General features: G+C 42.0%; 1 pseudogene; it reads right to left on the bottom strand.

Annotated features, from left to right (window-relative positions):
- Positions 1-373: 373 nt before the first annotated feature.
- Positions 374-2,081, bottom strand: LOC117084952 (annotated as a pseudogene).
- Positions 2,082-5,747: the final 3,666 nt, after the last annotated feature.

Genomic DNA, 5,747 nt, shown 5'->3' with positions numbered 1-5,747 from the left:
ACAGGTCCCTCGGTCGAGGCCATTCCTTTCTTTCAAGCATGTCCACCTTGGGGACCCACACAGTGCTGCTGTGAAGACATGGTCAGTCCACTAAATGTCTACAAGAAATAACCATCTGTCACATGTAAATGCCTTGCTGCTGATCCTCTCTGGATAGAAGAGGCTAAGGGTGCTGGTGTTTTTGATCCTGGAGGCTTGGGTTGGGTGAGGCCATTCCTCAGGGTCACTGCAATTGAGAACACTGTGGTGACTTCTGAAACGTGTCCATCCTTCCCATGACATAAAATGCAGCACCTCTAGGATGTGGCCAGTGACAGGTGATGCACTTCAAGAGCCAATTGCAAAAGCTGGGCCGGTTCTTTAAAAACAAAGCTTAGTTCCCTGGCTGGGTGGTCTGACTGAACTGGCTGTCTGAAGAGGTTGTGGTTGTCTCTGGAATCACTCACCTGGGGATTTGCCCTGGCGTTGTACTCATTGCCACGGAACCACTGGGGACAGGAGTTGTGTTCATGCTATTAGGGGTCTCACCAGTAGCCTGTATTTTAAAATAGACCAAATGAAAGATGGGTAAAACAATCCCAACTAGAAGCATGATAAAAAAGACATTCCATCACCGAATTCCACAGTCTGCACCATTTGTTGGCATCTTTGGAGGAGCTGGGAGCAATTGCTGATAGGACAGTCTCTATGCAGACTGCAATGCATGCTCAATATTCTGGTCAATCTCCTTAAAGAAATCCATCAGTTGACTGGCCTGGGCATCAGTGTCTGTGGCTGCTGTCTGGATTTGGCAGTTCTGTGGTGACTTCGGTCTCTGAAAATGGGCTCAGAAGGGGTTTTAGTTATTTGTGGGTCTCTGTTAGGATCCCGTTGGTTTTCACTGGAATTGTAATGGCATATAAGTCTGAAAGGTCAACAACTCTCATGAAGTTGTTGACCTTGATATCTGCGACTTTGCAGCTGTACCGCAAAGCCAGCTTGTTGAGGCTGTCCTCCTGGGCCAGCCCCTGTTGCAGTGGCACCAGCACCTGCTCCTGGCTGGTGGGGCTGGTAGATACTGCTCTTCCAGGCTCCTTGTCCAGGGCCGCAGAACTACAGGGTGTGAGGGTGAGTCTTCCTCAGAGGACGCCCCATTGGCATTCTTTTTTTGTTTTGTTTTTTGAGACGGAGTCTCGCTCTGTTGCCCAGGTTGGAATGCAGTGGCACGATGTTGGCTCACTGCAACCTCTGCCTTCTGAGTTCAAGCGATTCTCCTGCCTTAGCCTCCCCAGTAGCTGAGATTACAGGCATGTGCCACCACACTTGGCTAATTTTTGTATTTTTTTTTGAGACGGAGTCTGGCTCTGTCGCCCAGGCTGGAGTGCAGTGGCCGGATCTCAGCTCACTGCAAGCTCCGCCTCCCAGGTTCACGCCGTTCTCCTGCCTCCGCCTCCCAAGTAGCTGGGACTACAGGCGCCCGCCTCGTCGCCCGGCTAATTTTTTGTATTCTTTAGTAGAGACGGGGTTTCACCGTATTAGCCAGGATGGTCTCGATCTCCTGACCTTGTGATCCGCCCGTCTCGGCCTCCCAAAGTGCTGGGATTACAGGCTTGAGCCACCGCGCCCGGCCTAATTTTTGTATTTTTAATAGAGACAGGGTTTCACCATATTGGTCAGGCTGGCCCCTTCTGTTAAAGGAGGGGATTCCTAAATCGAAGCTCACACAAAAACGCACATGGAGCAGTCAACCCCAAGGCTTGTAAGGGTGGGGCCCCAACACTCCACAAAGGCAGGACCTCAGCCACGTGGGGCCAGCCCTGGACAGTCAGGGTCACCACCCGTCCAGCTGCAGAAGGGTCATCCAGGAGCCTGGGGAATGGTTCCCTGGCCCCAAACCAAGAAGTGAGGCAGGCTGGGAGACTGAGCCCACACAGACCCCCAGCCAGGACTGTGGACCTCTCCTCCAGGCCTGGTACCTCAGCCAAATTTAAATTTATATTGTTGGAACTGTTAGTGACAGAATATACAGGTCTTATATAGGTTGGTGCAAAAGTAATTGCGGTTTTTGCCATTACTTTTAATAGAACTCCTTGAGATGCCATGGTTTGTGATTCGTTGGTTGCGTTGATTATTTCTCTTGTTTTCTCAGTTCCCCATACCACACAAGAACTATTTTATGTGTATTTGTATCTTAATATTAACTGTGCCATTTACCATTGCTACTTTATGTGTTTAGGTTTGTTGATTAAATGTTCAAAAAATTTCTGTGTGCTGCCCAACTTGATCTTGCAAGTGATTACTGGTAGGTAGTGAAAGTCTGACTGTATAACTTTTAAGTCCTTTTCACATATGTAAGAGAAGTCTACACAATTATTCCTCATTAACATAAAGTTAGAAATATTAAGAATTCTCATATTTGAAGATAACATAAAGTACAATTTAGAGAACTAAACTTGTAAGTTCACTTGGGAACTACTATCAGTGACCTTCACTATCACACCATTTGGTGTGGAAGTTAAATTGCTACCTTAGAGTCAAAAAATTTCCTTGATTAGAATGCATCTGCTGGAATACAACTCAGTGTCTTTGGGCCAACAGCACACTGTAGAATGAATAAAGTAAAGGCAAATGTAAATTAAGGGTAACAACATCAGCCATATGAGCACAAAATGTTATGGTGAAACTCAAGTAAGAAAATAGGCCGGGCGTGGTGGCTCATGCCTATAATCCCAGCACTTTGGGATGCCGAGGTAGGAGGAGCACTGTCTCTACAAAAACTACAAAAATTAGCTGGCTGTGGAGGTGTGTGCCTGAAATTCCAGCTACTCGGGAGGCTGAGGCATGAGAATGACTTGAACCCAGGAGGTGGAGAGGTTGCAGTGAGCCGAGATCTCGCCACTGCACTCCAGCCTGGGTGATGGAGTGAGACTGTCTCAAAAAAAAAAAAAAAAAAAAAGTGTGTGAAAGTATTTTGCAAACACAACGCATGTAAGTCTTGATAAACAGGGGTGATGGAAGATATTTCTGACGGCCTATAGGCAACTCAGAGGCATTTTCTTTCTTCTAGAGTCTTTCCTGTTTAGTGGAAATTGTATGCCCGGAAACAAAATTTTCAGAATCCTGGCCAGCAGAATTCTGGGTTAGATTCTATCATTGAGAAGCATCTGTATGTTATTTGAAAGACTAAAGACTGCTTCAGCAGCAGTGGATAGATTCATGAGGAGCAATCTGAGACAGGCCTTTTTGTAGAGGTCTCTGGACATTTACTTGAATATCACCTACCATGGAGCAAGAGCACCTATGTTCATTGCCAGCTATATCCTGCAATGCTTGTAACCTTTGAAGTTTCTGAAAGCCACTGGTGACCCCGAGAGTTAGTGCTGGCTTTTTCTGACCTTCATTCCACCAGTCCTTCCACTGATTTTGTAATCATCGAAGTTACCGGGTGTAACATCCTATTGCTTGAAACAGGTAAAATGAATTTTGCTTTTCTGAATGAATCCTGGCTGATTTGGGAAATAAGTTTTACAATCAAATACATGACTATTTATTTTCTTTTTATTGGTATATTTATTTATAATATATTTAAGGCATACAAGTGCAGATTTCTTACATGCATATATTGCATAGTGGTGAAGTCTGGGCTTTTAGTGTACCCATCAACCAAATAGTGAACATCGTACCCAATAGGTAATTTTTAAGCCCTTACCTCCCTCCCATCCTTCCACATTTTGTAGTCTCCAGTGTCTATAATTCCACTTTGTATGTCCATGTGTACCCATTGTTTAGCTCCTACTTGTAAGTAAGAACATGCAATATAGGTTATTTCTCTTAACACAATGGGCTTCAGTTCAATCTGTGTTGCTGCAAAAGACATAATTTCATTCTTTTTATGGTTGAGTAGTATTTCATAGTGTGTGTGTGTGTATAAATAAAACATTTTCTTTATCTAAAATATAAAAACATTTTCTTTATTCAGTCCCCTTTTAATGGACACTTTTGTTGATTCCATATCTTTGATATTGTGAATAGTGCTGCGATAAACATATGGGTGCAGGTATTTTTTTTTTGTGACAGAGTTTCACTCTTATTGCCCAGGCTGGAGTGCAGTGGTGCAATTTTGGCTCACCACAACCTCCGCCTCCCAGGTTGAAGTGATTCTCCTTCCTCAGCCTCCCTAGTAGCTGGGATTACAGGCATGCGCCACCATGCCTGGCTAATTTTGTACTTTTAGTAGAGATGGGGTTTCTCCATGGTGGTCAGGCTGGTCTCGAACTCCTGACCTCAGGTTATCTGCCTGACCTCAGGTTATCTGCCTGCCTTGGCCTCCCAGAATGTTGGGATTACAGGCGTGAGCCATCATGCCCCGTCTCAGGTATCTTTTTGATATAATGACTTCTTTTCCTTTGGGCATATACCCAATAGTGGAAATGCTGGATTGAATGGCAGTTCTCATTTTAGCTCTTTGAGAACTCTCCATACTGTTTCCATAAATGTTGTACTAATTTACATCCCACTGACAGTGTATAAGCATTCCCTTTTCTCCACATCCTCGCCAATACCTGGATTATTTTTGACTTTTTAATAATAGCCATTCTGATTGGTGTAAGATAATATCTTATTGTGGTTTTAATTTGCATTTCCCTGATGATTAGTGATGTTGATTTTTTCATATGCTTGTTCACCATTTGTATATCTTCTTTGAAAAATATTCATTTCCTTTGCCCAATTTTTAAATGGGGTTATTTGTTTTATTTTCTTATTGATTTGTATGAGTTGCCTGTAGATCCTAGATATTAGCCCTTTGTCAGATACATAGTTTGCAAATATTTTTTCTCATTCTGTAGGTTTTCTGTTTACTCTATTGATTGTTTCTTTTGCTATGCAGAAGCCTTTTAGTTTAAGTCCCATTTGTCTATTTTTGTTTTTGTTGCATTTGCTTTTGAGGACTTAGTCATAACGACTTTGCATGGCCATTGTTCAGAAGAGTTTTTCCTAGGTTTTCTTTGAGGGATTTTTATACTTTCAGGTATTATGTTTAAGTATTTAATTTTATCCTAAGTTAATTTTTGTGTGTGGTGAAAGGTGTAGGTCCAGTTTCATTCTTCTGCATATGATTACCCAATTTTGCCAACACCATTTATTCAATACAGTGTCCTTCCCTATGCATATTTTTGTTGACTTTGTAAAAGATCAGTTGATTGTATGAATGTGGCTTTATTTCTGGGTCCTTTATTCTGCTCCATTGAGATCTGAAGGTTTATTTTATTTTATTTTTTACCAGCATGGCTATAGTAACCATACTGTTTTGGTTACCATAGCCTTGCCGTATAATCTGAAGTCAGGTAGCGTGATGCCTCCAGCTGTGTTCTTTTCACTTATGATTGCTTTGGCTATTCAGGTTCTTTTTTGGTTCCATATAAATTTTAGAATTGTTTTTTCTAATTCTCTGAGAAATGACATTGGTAATTTGATAGGGATTGCATTACATCTGTAGATTACTTTGGGCAGTTTAGTCATTTTAACAATAATGATTCTTCTAATCCATGAGCATGGGATGTTTTTTCCATTTGTTTGTATAAGCTATGATTTCTTTCATCAGGGTTTTGTAATTCTTGTAGAGATTTTTCACCTTCCTGGTTAAATATACTCCTAGTTATTTTATTTTTTATTTGTAGCTACTGTAAGATTGCATTTTTGACTTGTTCCTCAGCTACATCATTATTGGTGTATAGAATCCTACTGATTTTTGCATGCTGATTTTTTTA

This window comes from Trachypithecus francoisi, unplaced genomic scaffold, assembly GCF_009764315.1.
Source record: "Trachypithecus francoisi isolate TF-2019V2 unplaced genomic scaffold, Tfra_2.0 Lachesis_group1, whole genome shotgun sequence".
Classification (NCBI taxonomy): Eukaryota; Metazoa; Chordata; class Mammalia; order Primates; family Cercopithecidae; genus Trachypithecus; species Trachypithecus francoisi.
This window is presented reverse-complemented; position numbering and strand designations above follow the sequence as displayed.